Source organism: Rattus norvegicus, chromosome 1 (genome assembly GCF_021556685.1).
Source record: "Rattus norvegicus strain SHRSP/BbbUtx chromosome 1, alternate assembly SHRSP_T2T, whole genome shotgun sequence".
Taxonomy (NCBI): Eukaryota; Metazoa; Chordata; class Mammalia; order Rodentia; family Muridae; genus Rattus; species Rattus norvegicus.
The window spans coordinates 253,824,052-253,837,759 of NC_141534.1; the positions used below are offsets into that span (position 1 = coordinate 253,824,052).

The following is a 13,708-nucleotide window of genomic DNA, read 5'->3' on the forward strand; positions in this document are numbered from 1 at the left end:
ACACAGAGATACACACACACAGAGATACACACACACAGAGATACACACACAGACATCCCCCACACACAGACACACACACACAAACCCTCACACACAGAGACCACACACACACACACACACACACACACACACACACACACACAGAGTAAATAAATTAACGCAATGGGAAAATGGTAAAAACAAAGACGCCTCGCACAGTTGCCGGCCCCACCGCTGTAAGGGGACACAATGATGTCTGATTTCTGTGAATCAGAAAGCGGGCCCTCCTCACACACCAAGTTTTGAATCCTGACCCCGAGAACCATGAGAAATAAATTTCTGCTGTTAATAAGTCACCAGCTCGAGGTATTTCACTACACCAAAGTGAATAGATTCAGACCCATGTTCAGTGAGGGGCTTGGCTCTTTGAGGCCCTTGAGGGACTGATGTTAAAAAGTATTTGGGAGGTGGGTAAGAAGATAGTCAAGCCCTAGCTACCTTTGACCCTCAGGGAAGCAGGGAGGTAAGAAAGCCTGTTGTTCAGAGAGATAAAGGCAGGGAGGTGGTGCCTTAGAGAATGTCGGGCTACACAGGGAGGCAGTAGCCCCAGGAGCTCCCCAACCCAACACAGCAGGCAGCGCATCCCCAGGCAGTGCCTGGGAGAGAGTCCCAGGCTGTCCCCATGCGAGTTATCTACTTAATCCTCCCCTCAGCTCTTCCGAGGAGAGAGCTGTATCTGTATCGATTAGCCAATCAATTCAGCCCAAGCCTGCTCCATGCAGACTTTACAGTAGCTTGCCGGGATTTACAGATCAGCAAGAGAGCAGGCAGGAGGGCTCAGCAGAGAAGAAAACCGCAAGGGCCGGCATTCCGAATGTGCCATGTGATTCACAGGCATACCAGCCAGGGCAGGGCAGGGGCTCCATGCTTCCTGGGAGCCAAGGAAGGAGGATCAGCAGCACACGTGATGTATGTGTGGTCTAAATGGATCTGAATGTCAGGAGTCCAGGTGTTTGTGCACTCAGCTGAGACAAGAATTCTCTCAGGAGTCTTTATAAACTCTCTCTCTCTCTCTCTCTCTCTCTCTCTCTCCCCCCCCCGCCCCCCGGCAGCACAGCCTCAGCAGCAACACTGGACCCTTATAATGAACAGGATTTTAAGTGCTTCTTATCACAGCATTGGGTCAAAGGGTGTCTCAGGAAATCAATTCTTCGAGCACTCATAACAGAGGGCAAGGAGCAGCGGGGTGGCCGGGCACAACCTGGAACAACTGGGTCAAGGCAGAGCCTGCTAAGACTGGCCAGAGAGTTGCTGGCCCAAGCTTTGTGGACATTGCCCTCCAAATAAAGATCCCAGAGTACAGAGCAGATAGAGTGGGACACTGAGAGCTTGGGATAGATGGGGTTACCTCCCCATCTTGGGAAGCCCAGACTAGTCCTGACCAGAATCATCTCTCCCATTTAAATGACCAAAGGAAACAGTTTGCAAACCCAGGAGAGGCAGCATGAAGGCCAGCAGGAACGGCAAGTGCTGGCTATCTCAAAAATAAATGAACAGAGCTGACACCAAAGCAAGCGGTGGGAAGATTTCAGGGTCCGACTGCTTCTGCCTCGTGCTAGATGTGGACCCAGAGAACCCAAGAGGGACATTGTCTGTCATGAGTGTACAGTTTAACATTTAAACCTCATTTCCATTTATCAGTATTCAGAAAATGAGGCTTTTGTCCCTTCTGTTCTCCACACAGCGTCACAGTTGTTTCCAGAGTGGCCACTAGGGTGCGCCAGAAGCCTTCCCTGTATTTGATATACAGCCGCAGCGGTAAGCCAAGCACTCTCACTTTTTGCTACGTTTGACTTGCCCTGTAACACTTCTCTTGTCTTTGTCACCCTTCACGCTGACACCCCCCTATCCCCGAGCTAAAGCCGCTCATCTCCGCCTGCACATGCATGGCCTGTGTGAAATCCCCTCAGCACAGCCTGGACCTTTCCCAGTCCTCAGCCTCTATCCTCCTCAAACTCAGGCCACCCACCCCTCCTCCACAGTGTTGTCACAGGACCCTCAAAGCAGAACAGCTAGACATGTATCTGAAGGGTAAGAGGACCCGTGGGAGAGCAGTACATGGTCTGGTCCTGGTGATGTGGAAATTCCAACCAGGAGAGACCACATGTGCACTCGGAAAGAAGAGAGCATATATACAGGAGCCTCATCACTGGCTGGGAGGAAAACAGAGCCTGACGGAAGGTCAGGAAGAGATTTCTGATAAGCGGGTCGGAGGGGGCCACAAATGCTGGGAAGTCGAGGTATAGCGGGAAACACCCACAGTGGATGCCACTGATGAAACAGTCAGCAAGCGCTGGCTGGGCCACCTGCATTTTTAGTGGCATCCATGCACCTAGAAAACCCTTCAGCTTTCTTATCTCTGTCTACAGACCTTTTCCCTAGTTCCCAGCTGCTCCCTCTCCTATAGATTCCAGTGTGTGCGCATGCACTCTCTAATGCACACAGACACACAGACACACAGACACACACACACACACACACACACACACACACACACGAGTTCCCTTTCCAGCACCAATTCAAAACAGCACCAAAATCACGTTTCAGTATTCAAAGTAGCAGATACACGTGTATTGGGTTGGCGTACGGATATTTAATCCGACGATGGCAGACATCGCTCTTGCTCCCTTGTATATCCTGGGGCTGGTGCACTGCAAAGGCTGTGTAACCAGAGCTGACCCAAACCAATGAGGAGTCTCAGTGACCCTCCTACATCCTGGCCAGAGCAAGGGATTGACACAGGATGCAGCTCCAGGGAGGCAGACATGGGGCAGGTAGGAGTCTCTGGACTCCTGGAGCCTCCCTCTAGCCTCTGTTCTGATCTGTCACGCAGATGGCTCCTAGAAGGCAAAGCAGCAGTACAAACAAGAAGCTGGACTTGTGGATGATGTCACCTTGACTCTGCTTCTCTCCTCACCGTATCTAGACGGAACACTGCACCTAGCAAGGGGTCTGGGCAGCCGCTGAGGAAGGTAAGAGCCCATCCTAAGAACCTCCAGAGAAGGAACTCCGTTCTAAGGAGCATGGTAAGGGTTCTGTAAACAGAGACTCTCCCAGTCTATCCTGTATCCCACCCCCAAGGGCGAGGACTCTGAAGTAGCAGCTTCCCACCCACAGTCATCCGCCACTGGGCATGGGAGCCCTTCTGCCTGTCCCTGACGTAGGCATTCTCCCCAAGTGCCTGTTACAGCCATATTCCACACTCTGACAGCAGGGGAGCCAAGGTCAGGACCCCATGTTCTTACTGCTAATCCCCATTACGCTCTAACCTCTAACCATCTCAGCAGGCTCACTGCCTCTGAGGGGATTAGTGGGGCCCAGTTGGGGCAAGGCGTTGGGCACCAGCCAAGGCCATACTGGGCTCTGGGCTCTGACATGGATCTGCTGCCTCACTGCAAAGCTCTTTACTTTGTGGCTCTTCAAGCCACAGGGAGGTTCAGATCAGCACGGCGTTCCAGGGCACCTTATCCGTGGCTTTCTGGTCATGAGACTGCTGGACCTTAGCCCTGGGCCTAGAGTACAGCATGGCGCCATGCATGCACTGAGCCCCTTGTGCAAGTAATTATCCCAGGAGTGTGTAGGGGGTTGATTAGTCTCTTCTTCAGAAAGCTCAAGTACCTGTTATAGGTGGAGCAGAGGCATGGGAGCACCCAGCCAACACTGCTATTAGATGTTTGGAGCTCTGTGAGAAGAACATGGTTTGAGACTCACCAGGGACTCCAGATGGCCTCCTACTAGTTTAGGTTGAACTTCAGTCAAGATCCACAGAAAGTTTCCAGCGGCTGTGGGTATGTGCCACTCACTCAGCCTGCCGAGAGTGGCTACTGTCCTGTATAAGACATCACCTCACGGGGCTGGGGATTTAGCTCAGCGGTTAGAGCGCTTACCTAGGAAGCGCAAGGCCCTGGGTTCGGTCCCCAGCTCCGAAAAAAAGAACCAAAAAAAAAAAAAAAAAAAAAAAAAAAAGACATCACCTCACACTGTTATATGAAGGGGATCAAGTACCAGGAACCCAGAGCAATGGCTACACAGGCTGCCTCTGGAACCTGGGCCAGTATCTTTATGTCTCTGGACAGGTAGATTTTTTGGCTTTATCAAGGTCTCCAGCAAACTGGAGCATATTAAAGTTGGAGGGTTACATCTGGCAGAAAAGTACAAATGTTTTGATGTCCCCATCAAACTGTGGAAGCAAACTGCACTGCAGCCTCTGTTATCCAGACATCACTTCAGAGCAGCAGGGTTCCAACACCTCCGCTTTAGTGAGGGAGAAAGGAAAACAGCTCCCGACTTCTCTCCTGGGGCTGAAGGCAGAATAGTAGGGACGCACAGAGGTGGGGGTAACCAGTTACTTCATTCACTCTGCAGACCTTTTCTGCAAGGGAGACACAGCCCAGCTCTGTTTAGCACAAGCCCACCTTGCACCTAGAGGTGCAGGCTACATACTCACTACTCACCAAGGAACTTGTTCTTACAGTGGGAGGGAGCCCCAGCCTGTAGAACTGTGCATGTAGTGACGAGGACTTCCAAATGCCAAGCTCCTGGGGGTAGTCTGGATATCACCACCCTAGAGTAACTGGTTTGAGTCTTCCTTTTTGTTCCCTCCTGTTTTCTGAGGGCCCAATGGGCACAGACACTGGCATTAGCAGAAACCTCCCTCCCTGCCCACCAGGGGCCACCAGCACTTCTGTGCAGCTTTCAAGCCATGCGCCCACCCCACCCAACCATTAACTCTGCAAAAACCTTACCGAACAAAGGACTAAGTGGCCTGGCTAGTTATACCATAAACCATCCTGTGACACTGACTTGACACTGGGTTGTTTGCTGGGCAGCTGTGAACATCGACTTCCACAGAAGAAACACCCTAAAAGAGATCCCACACACACACAGAGCAGCCTTCTCTCATAAGTTGACTGGCTCCGCTAAGGCAAGGTGGCTCTGAGTTTGGAGCCCCACTCAACTGAAGGACACCCAGGACACAGGACTGCTGCATCCTTTAATTCCGTCGACAGTCAGAAAGTGGTAAGCTTGGGTCCCAACCAAATGGTGATTGGTGAGGTGGCAGGGAGAGACAGGACATCTCCATCGGATTTGGTAAGGCTACCTTTCACCAGGATGGGGAAAGGCTGAACTGGGGAGTGGGTGCCATGGTCAATGGCACAGGACTCTAGGGGTGAAGACATTGTACTTCCCATGGTTTCTGCTATCAAACTCCGTAGTTAGGTTACACAGCTCCGTGAAGAATGGGCACTGTGCTAGTCTCCAGGGATGTGGCCTCCCGGTCACACCGGAGGACGGGAACGTGGCACTGGAGCACACGGACCTCAGAAAACCAAGGCCACGGGAAGGGAGGGTGGGCGTGAGGTTGGGAGCCTTTGGCCAAAGTCTGGTTGCCTTTCTCCCTGTCTCCAACGGGGGTGGGGGACACCTGCTCTGCACGGGCCCTGGGCATGGTATAGTCTCCTGTGTGAGGCCGAGTATCAGCTGGTTCTGAGACTACACTAGGAATCTGTCTATCCGTTCACCTGTCTGTCCCCTCTCCACCCCCACCCCTCAGTCTCCACAAAGAGAAGGCTATAATGAGAAAGAGCAAGGCTCTCATCTGCACCCTCAGAGGAGGCTGGAGGGTTCAGGTCACCTCTCCAAAGTCAGGTCACAGATCAGCCATTCAAGGGACCAACACCCCTCTTTGTTGTCTTGAACACTGGTTTTTTTGGGATTTTGTTTGTTTGTTTTTCATTGTTTTGGGGGGGTTTGTTTTGTCTTGTTTTGCTGGGTTTTCATGTTTTGTTTTATTTTAACATTGTTAAACAACAAGAGCTGTTCCCCTTGTCCCGTGGCCTAGGGACTCCTGATTGCTTGCCCTGCTTCCCTACAGCTACAGTGGTAAGCTGGAGTCAGGTTCACCTCAGTCCAAACCCCTAGAGCTGGGTAGACAGCAACAAAGCCGGTCTTAAGTACTGTGAGGAACACAAGGCAGGAGACTCCCAGAGAGTTAAAGAAATGAGTCAGTTTGACGAATCGATCTTTGGACAAATCGGCCAATCCGAGAATTGCCTTTGGCAAATTGGCTTTTAGCAAAATGACATTTGGTAGATTGTTCTGTTTCTGACACAGCGATGCTTTTACAGGGCAATTATGCACACACTCCCAGCCTGGCACCGGGGCACAGAAACCGTTCTGCAGATGGCCGACCCACCCACCTCACACACTGCTCAGTGCTTAGATGAGCTGAGCCAATGTGGGGGTTAGAACACTGAGGGAGGCGCACACTGCCCAGCCTGCAGACCCCTTCCTGATGCCTCTTCCTTCACTCCGCCCGTGTTGACAGAGAGAGCAGATTCTTTGGATGGCACTGGGGTGGGGAAGCAGGGGTTAATGCAGTTTTTGAAGAAGGAAAGCCAAGGGAAGGAGCAACAGGGCTCGGTAAGGAAAACCTATACTGTGCTAAGGAAGGAGGCTCTGCACAGGGCAGGTGGCCAAGCTCCAGCAGCTGCCAGTCTATGCTTCTTCGGGAAGAAGTTGGGACGCTGGCCAGGGTGGCAGGGCAGCCAATGCTAGGACAGATGTCGTGGAAGGAAGAGCCTACCAGGGAGGCTAGTGAGTATCACTGAGCTCTGAAGCATTTATATTTCTCTCATCCCGTTTATCTCCCTCAGTATTACTACTAAAAGCCATGCCCCACTGTTTCCTGCTCCTTTAGAAGCAGAAACCTTGACTTCAGGAGCATCTCAGGCAGACAGTGGGATCTGCAATTGTAACCCTGGGCCCCTCAACACGACACAGAAGGAAACCCTTGGAGAAGGAAAACATCTAGCACACAACCATCCAGTTACAGGAGCAAATATCTGCCCTCCAAATCCCAGAGTCACCGGGAGGAGCTGGCCAACGGGCCAGGCGGGGAGCTGTCCCTGGTCCTGAAGCATCCTCTGCTCACACACCTTGGAACTCCGCTACCCTCAACCTTCCATATCTAGTCCAGACCCAGTTTAATCAGCACCTTTTCTTTTTCCCAAACTCACAGAGATTCCAGCTTGTAACACACACTAGAGGATCCAGGAAGTGCACTGTGGCCCTAAGTCTCAGGACAGACATGTGCGGGTCACAATCCACGTCACTTTCTTTTAGAGGCTGGCGTGCAACTCTGACCTGGACCTCCTCCATTGAGGCTAGATTGTCCTGCTTGCCCATCCAGATGCAGCCAGTGCAAGCAGGTGGTGAGACGGTGTCTGGGATGCTCCAGACACGGAGGACCTTTCTCACGGTCATAGCTGTTCTCCCTGTGGTCAGTGCCACTGGTGATAACTGTGTTACCTGTGGCATCTATATGTGTCTGGAACTGTGCCACGTGGTTCATATGTTTTATAGACACACCCTCTTACAAACGCAGCCCCCTCACAGCTCTGCAGGACTTGAGAGTGAGAGGGAGAGTGTGGGGAGACAGGCTATGGGAAACTGTTCATTCATTCCCACTGGGGTTGTTCCTGGGATCTCATGGAGCCTGCATTTTACTTTGCTTTTGTGGTTTGGGGATCCATTCCATAAGCACACAAAGCAAGAATTTTGATACTGAGATAAAAGCACAGCCCTGACAGGGATTTTTAAATTTTTTTTATTTTATTTTTGTTTTCTGTTTAGTTCATTCTCTCTGGCCTAAACTAGCCCTAATCCCACAATCCTCAGCTTTGATTTCCTAGGTGCTAGAAACATAGACATGTGTTATGACGATGGCTTACAATATTTCTAAGGAATAGTACATGTAGTTCAGGTTGGTCTTGAACTTCCAACCCTCCTGATTGCTAAGATCACTGGTTTGTACCGCCAGCCTAATTTATGCAGTGTTGTGGATCAGCCCAGGGCACTGGGACTGCTGAGCACTCTACCAACTGAGCGATGCCCTCAGCACCTTAAAGTTTATTTATTTTATTTTTTAGGTTTTTGCGACAGGCCTCTTTATGTAGTCCTGGCTATCCTGACTATGTAAATCAGGATGACCTCAAACTCACAGACATCCTCCTGTTCTGCCTCCTGTGTGCTAGGATTAAAGGCAAGCACCACCGCTCGGGGTTTAAAGCTTATTTTTAAAGGGTATTGGCACTGTATCTATTTTCCAGATATCATAATGATAGCCTTTCCGCACTGTCCGACTACAGAGTCTACAAGCTAACCCACTCTACTGCACTGTACACTAGAATCATCAAAGTGATGGACAGGAGGCTGGTGAAGCTTCCGGACACACGAACACGCACATGCATACGTGTCAGTGGTGACAGATGAACTCGGAGGCTGGAGGTGAAACCAAGGTCGTCACAACGTTGACACTAAGCCATAAGCCCAAAGTCACATTGTACTCAAGACCCTCTGTTTTATAACCCGGGTAATTATATAATACACGTTAGACACAGTCTTATCAAAAAAATGACATGAGGATCCCTGAGCAGCTGTGCCGACAGAGAACGGAGTATTAGTCATCATCTGGAAAGAGCATCATCTGGGGACTTCTTGCCACCCTGGATCTGTCACTCCGTCTAAACCCCTGTGAGCTTTAAAGGTTCCTGGGGTGAAGGACTTCAGCTGACAGCCTGTTTCAGACATAACCGCACTAAAGCCTGTGTTATGCAGACTTTGAGCATCAACTCGTCGTTACAGGGAAGTGTCCAGGGTGAGCCACAACTGTCAGTCATTGCTTTCTCAGAGTCTCTGGCATCAAACCTCCCCTCAAGAACAGTACTTCAGAGGCCCCAGAAGAACTACCGACACTAGGGCTCCTGTGTCCAGTCCCCATGAGTTATGTAAACGATGGTTGTCTCTGAGTAGACCCCGAGCCTTCTAGAGATTAAGAACAGACAAGGCCAGGCATAATATGTCCCCTTATGCTCATGCTCAACCATGGGAGTAGCCAAGAGCACGAAGTAAAGTTTGGCACGGGACCAGTAAGTAAACCCCAGAGTCCCAGGCCAGAACCCCCCAGTTATCAATGAGAACAGCAGGAAGTGATGGCTGCAGCCATGGGGAACAGGATCCATCCAGGCACGGCAGGTTCAGATGCTGCCCTGTGTGAGAAACCAAAGAGACACAAAGAGACAGAGGAGAGAGGGACAGAGCCAGGGACAGCACTGTAGTTTGGATCTGAATGCTCCCCAGGGCTATATAAAAGGCTGACATGCCACTAAGAAGCAAAGACTCTGATAGGTGGGTGGACAGATGGGTGGATGGTGTCCTTGAAAGGCACACTGGGATCTTGACTCTCCCTCTCATTGTTTCCTGGCCTCCATGAGACAAGCAGATCTGCTCCGTGATGCCACCCCTGGCCACAGAGCTATGGGGGTCATGTGACCATCGACTGAAACCAAGAACCCAAATAAATGCTTTTCAGTTTCTTAAGCTGTTTTGTCACAGTGATGGAAAGCTCCCCGACAGAAAATTGGACAGAAAAGAGAGGAGGCTGGGAGAGAGAGAAAAGCTAGATGAGAGGTGTTTGAGAGAGCCCCGGAGAGACCCTTCCAACCCCCCCAACAGATGAGGAGCCACAGATGTGTAAATGAAAGCCACAGCGTGTGGCTGCTAAGCCCTGGGCTCACTGGCCTACTCTGGGGTTGGAGGGCTGCATCCCAGACTCTTCTGGGCCTGCCGGGCTCAAGGAGATAATTTGCCCATGGCCGGAGGTGTCAGGCTCTGGTGATGAGTGTGAAATCTGTGAGTGTGAAGCCTGTAGCTGATCTGCCTCTGGCTTGATGAATCTCAAGCAGAGGTGGGAATGAGAATTGGCCTTGAGCTCCTCTCAAATCAACTCTCCACCAGGGTAGGGTCATCTTGTCCTCACCCACTGGTAAGGGACACCCCTAGAATGAGGGATGGGAGCCTGGGGGGGTTGTGGGCAGTGAGGGGGGATGGAGGCCAGTAAGGACAATCCATTCTCACGTCAGTGGGAGGCTCTGGGGATAAAGCTCCCATTATCCTGCATACCGCAAACCCAACAAGTTTATGTAAGAGCCAGGTCTCAGGCTGAGAGTCCTGGCTCTGCTCCCTGACAGCTGAGTGGCTCTGTCCCTCCCGTTCTTCTAAAATGGGGATAACAAGTCATCAGGGACCCTTAAGCACATGTGGTGAGCGTGTGTGTGTGTGTGTGTGTGTGTGTGTGTGTGTGTGTGTGTGTGTAAGCATGCTCACACAGCCTGCCAGCTGGACAGTGCTGCCCTTGCTGTTGCTGATCTAGCACAAATGTTCAGCATGGCCAGGCCAGGGAAGGCAGTAACCCAAGTAATGGGCAATGGTTCAGTCTGAGGGGAGCAAAAAAATCATCAAGATGTCAGAAATGGGTGTATGCCAATCAGGAAGCAGAGCAAGGTAGTGCCACGAAGAGAGACAGGGAAGGACAGGCTACTGTCACCAGAGAGACTGGGGGTCGGGGGAGGGTTCCAGATCTGTGTGAGGAGGAAGGAGCCTCACAGAGGCTCAGGAGAGCACATTCCAGCAGAGAAAATGGGGCGGGTAGTTCAGGAAACAGAGAGTGTAGCTGAGCAAAGGAAGAGACGCCCGGAGCCTGGCACAGGACTCAGAGCCCAGGGTCTGCGTTAGGTGAGTTGCAGTGCCTACCCTCTGTGAGGCAGGAACTGTCTGACTCAGAACTGGCTACCGGCAAGTAACTACAAAAGGGTGTCACGGTCAGTCACACCCTCTCAACCAGGAAGTGCGTGTTTAGGGTAGGGAAACTGAGGCACAGGGCTGTTGCAAGGTGGCTGATTGCAGGGGCAGCTATGCCAGTGGCCCCCCGTGGAGGCCCCATGTTCTCAGCAGGTGTGTGCATTCTCTCTCTCTCTCTCTCTCTCTCTCTCTCTCTCTCTCTCTCTCTCTCTCTCATCTTTCTACAGGGGCTGAATGGCAAACCCAGGCCATCAAGCTGGCATTGGATGAAGCCAGCCCTCAAACGAATTCCCTGTCCACCTGGGCACCCCTGGCCTTGACTGTGACTGCAGAGGTACAGTGACAGGCTTCTCAGACAGAAGCTCCCTGAGAGAAGAAAGGATCTGGTCAAGTCCAAAGAGTTACAGGGGAAAGCAACTTGATGGCCTTAGAGATCATTCCCATATATCCCAAGGACACCCGTCTGTTCCACAAGAGCTGGCGGCAGCTTGATGTAACTATTATCTGCCCCATTACACAGACACATCCCTTGCAGAAAGGTGAACCCAAGGTTCAGAACACAGATTCATTCTTATTTTCCTACTCCTCGTAACCTTGAAATTCCCTCAGCAATCACCCAGTGGGGCCTGTTCAGACATGCCCTTTTGAGTCTTTCCTGCTACCTCCTCCAATGGACAGACACAATATCCTCTCACAAAGCCAGGGACTCTCGAGGGTCCTCTTTCTGTCCTGCCAACAGTACAAGAGTTCCTTGGTGTTATACAAGGTGTTATACAGAGCTCAATGAAGGCAGATGGGAAAGCACTCCCTGGGAGAGTTTTTCTCTGAGGTGAACCAGCTTCACGCTTACCTAACACTGTTTCTGGGCTCTTGACTGTTCCCAGGTGAGAGCTCGCAGCTTCTATGTTCTGCATGAACACTGCTCCTCTCCCCTGGCTCCCTCAGAATGGGTTGAGCCAGCCTTTGGTGTGTAATTTTTTCTGTTTGTGCTCCATAGTGCCTTCCCTCCATTTACAGGAGGGAGAGTGCAGGGCAGAAAGAGCCAAGGTACAGAGCCGACTGCATCCAGGCAGAGGCTAAGGCCCGTGACCTAACACTCCTTCATTCTCCACACTGAAAGGGTCTTTGGACCATGTCAGCACACCGCCACATGTCATAGGGGAGTGGGTCTATAAATGGAGGGTGGTGGAAAAATCTCTCTTATGGCTGTTTAACAGCTCGACCACTCCCTGCAAAAGGATAGACCACAAACCTGTCTTGAAAGACTCAGGGAGTAGTCGCTTGGATTCTTACATTTACTTCAGGTCTGTGCATCACACCGACCACTCAGGAAGAACAAGAAAGCCCAAGTACGGAACAAGGCATCTGAGACGCAGGCTTGCCTCCTGCTGTTGGAGAACGTTAGCATCTTTGCTTGGGTCACTCCTGACAATGCCAGACAGCTCTCAGAGACCTAAGGGCTGGACACTGAGATTCGCAGACCCCTAAAGCCATGTTCATGCTCTGCCCCTGACACCCCGACCCTCAAAGGAACCTGTAGCTCCGAAAACCGGATGTATCCGGCTTTGAGCTCTCACCTCTACGGGCCCTATAGGAGAAATGTCCTATCTGGAAGAACACACCTTCCTCTCCAAGCCTTTCAACAGAGGAGCAGCGCACACTGCTCAGGCTGGAGAACTGATGGAGAGAGCAGTGCAACTCATAGGTCCGCCTGTGAGGCACGACTCCAGTCAAACGCCTGGAAAGTTTGCAGTCCGGAGAGTGAATGATTGGCTTGGGCAACAGATTGCCCGCTGCATGGTGCATTTCTGTAGCAAAAGCCAGGGGTCTCACTCCAATAAAGGTAACTCTCGCCATTGAAGGTCACTCCCAGAGGAGAGCAATAGGAGACCCAGGAGAGCTCGGTAGAGAGCAGATGCTCAACAAATATCTGTTGGCTGCATTGGATTTCGGAGGAGGAAACCAATCGCTGGCTGGTGATCCCTGTAAAAACCATGCCAGCAAGATGCCTTCCAAACTAATAACACGGACAACTAACACTTAACGCCTTTGCTGTTTGCAGGCTCTGAGCTGAGAGCTCCCCACGCCTCTACTCCTCCACTCCCCACAGTCATACCTCTGTTATCTCCATCTCACATAAGAAATGAGCGAGGCTCCGAGGGGTCTAGCAGCTTGCTTGTTGCCTCACCGGAGGAGAATCCAGTTTACCTCAGGAACCAGGTCTCTTCTGGTTCATATGCAGGTCTCCCACCAGCCTATGAGATCCCTCTGAGGTATCTGGGAGAGATGGCTGAGAGAAGAACCAAAATGAAAAGAACCTCGGGAGTTGGGGAGGGCGAGTGAGTGGCGTGAGGCTCACCAGTGGCCTGAGGACCCCTGAGGAAGGCAATGAAAGAAGAAAGGGGAGAAACAGCACCACGTGACAGAGGGCGTCAGGTGTCTCCACCCCAAATCCATCCTCTTCGTCTGAGAACTGTGGTTTCATTTGGCAACATGCCAGAGGGGGTAAAAAAAACAGCATTTCCCACTCCCACAGTGCCTTGCAATTGTTAGTGAATGAAAAAGTTTCCAGAGAGGAAAAAGAACCCAATCTCTAAAGAGGCTGATTCCACTGGGAGAGGGGACCATTCTCCCCTCTTCCCTTCCCTTCTGTCCCTGCCTAGCACCCCTGAGAACAGCTGGAGCTCCAGCAGCCATTGTGACTCACGGAAGATAAAAAACGCAGAGGATGCTGGCCCCTGACTCAGGAGCTACCAGACTTCTGTATGAGAAGCAAACTCCCTTATCTTAAGGAAGCCAGCTCTTAAAAAAAAAAAAAAAAAGTCTTGTTGTGTTGTTGTTGTGTTGCTGTTGTGTAGAATCAAACACAAACTCAGCCAGCCTGGGTCCGAGCTTTGAGAAACACGAAGGGTGCACAGCACGCAGCAGGACACGCACAGAGACATCTTACCGGGCAGGGGTGGGTCTGCAGCTTTGACCTCTTAGGCTTTGGAAGAGAGGCAAAGCCAGGGAAGGAGGGACAGCTCTC

At 51.4% G+C, this 13,708-nt stretch overlaps 1 protein-coding gene and 1 long non-coding RNA gene across 3 annotated transcripts in view; one reads left to right on the forward strand and one right to left on the reverse strand.

The window, feature by feature from the left end:
* The window catches only part of Slit1 (slit guidance ligand 1), a 147,609-nt gene that overhangs the window by 58,918 nt on the left and 74,983 nt on the right, over positions 1 to 13,708 (reverse strand).
* Positions 700 to 9,420, forward strand: LOC147997115 (uncharacterized). The gene is made up of 5 exons (XR_015653368.1): positions 700 to 948; positions 1,724 to 1,797; positions 2,873 to 3,011; positions 4,869 to 5,058; positions 7,971 to 9,420. It is a non-coding gene; the product is annotated as an uncharacterized LOC147997115 (long non-coding RNA).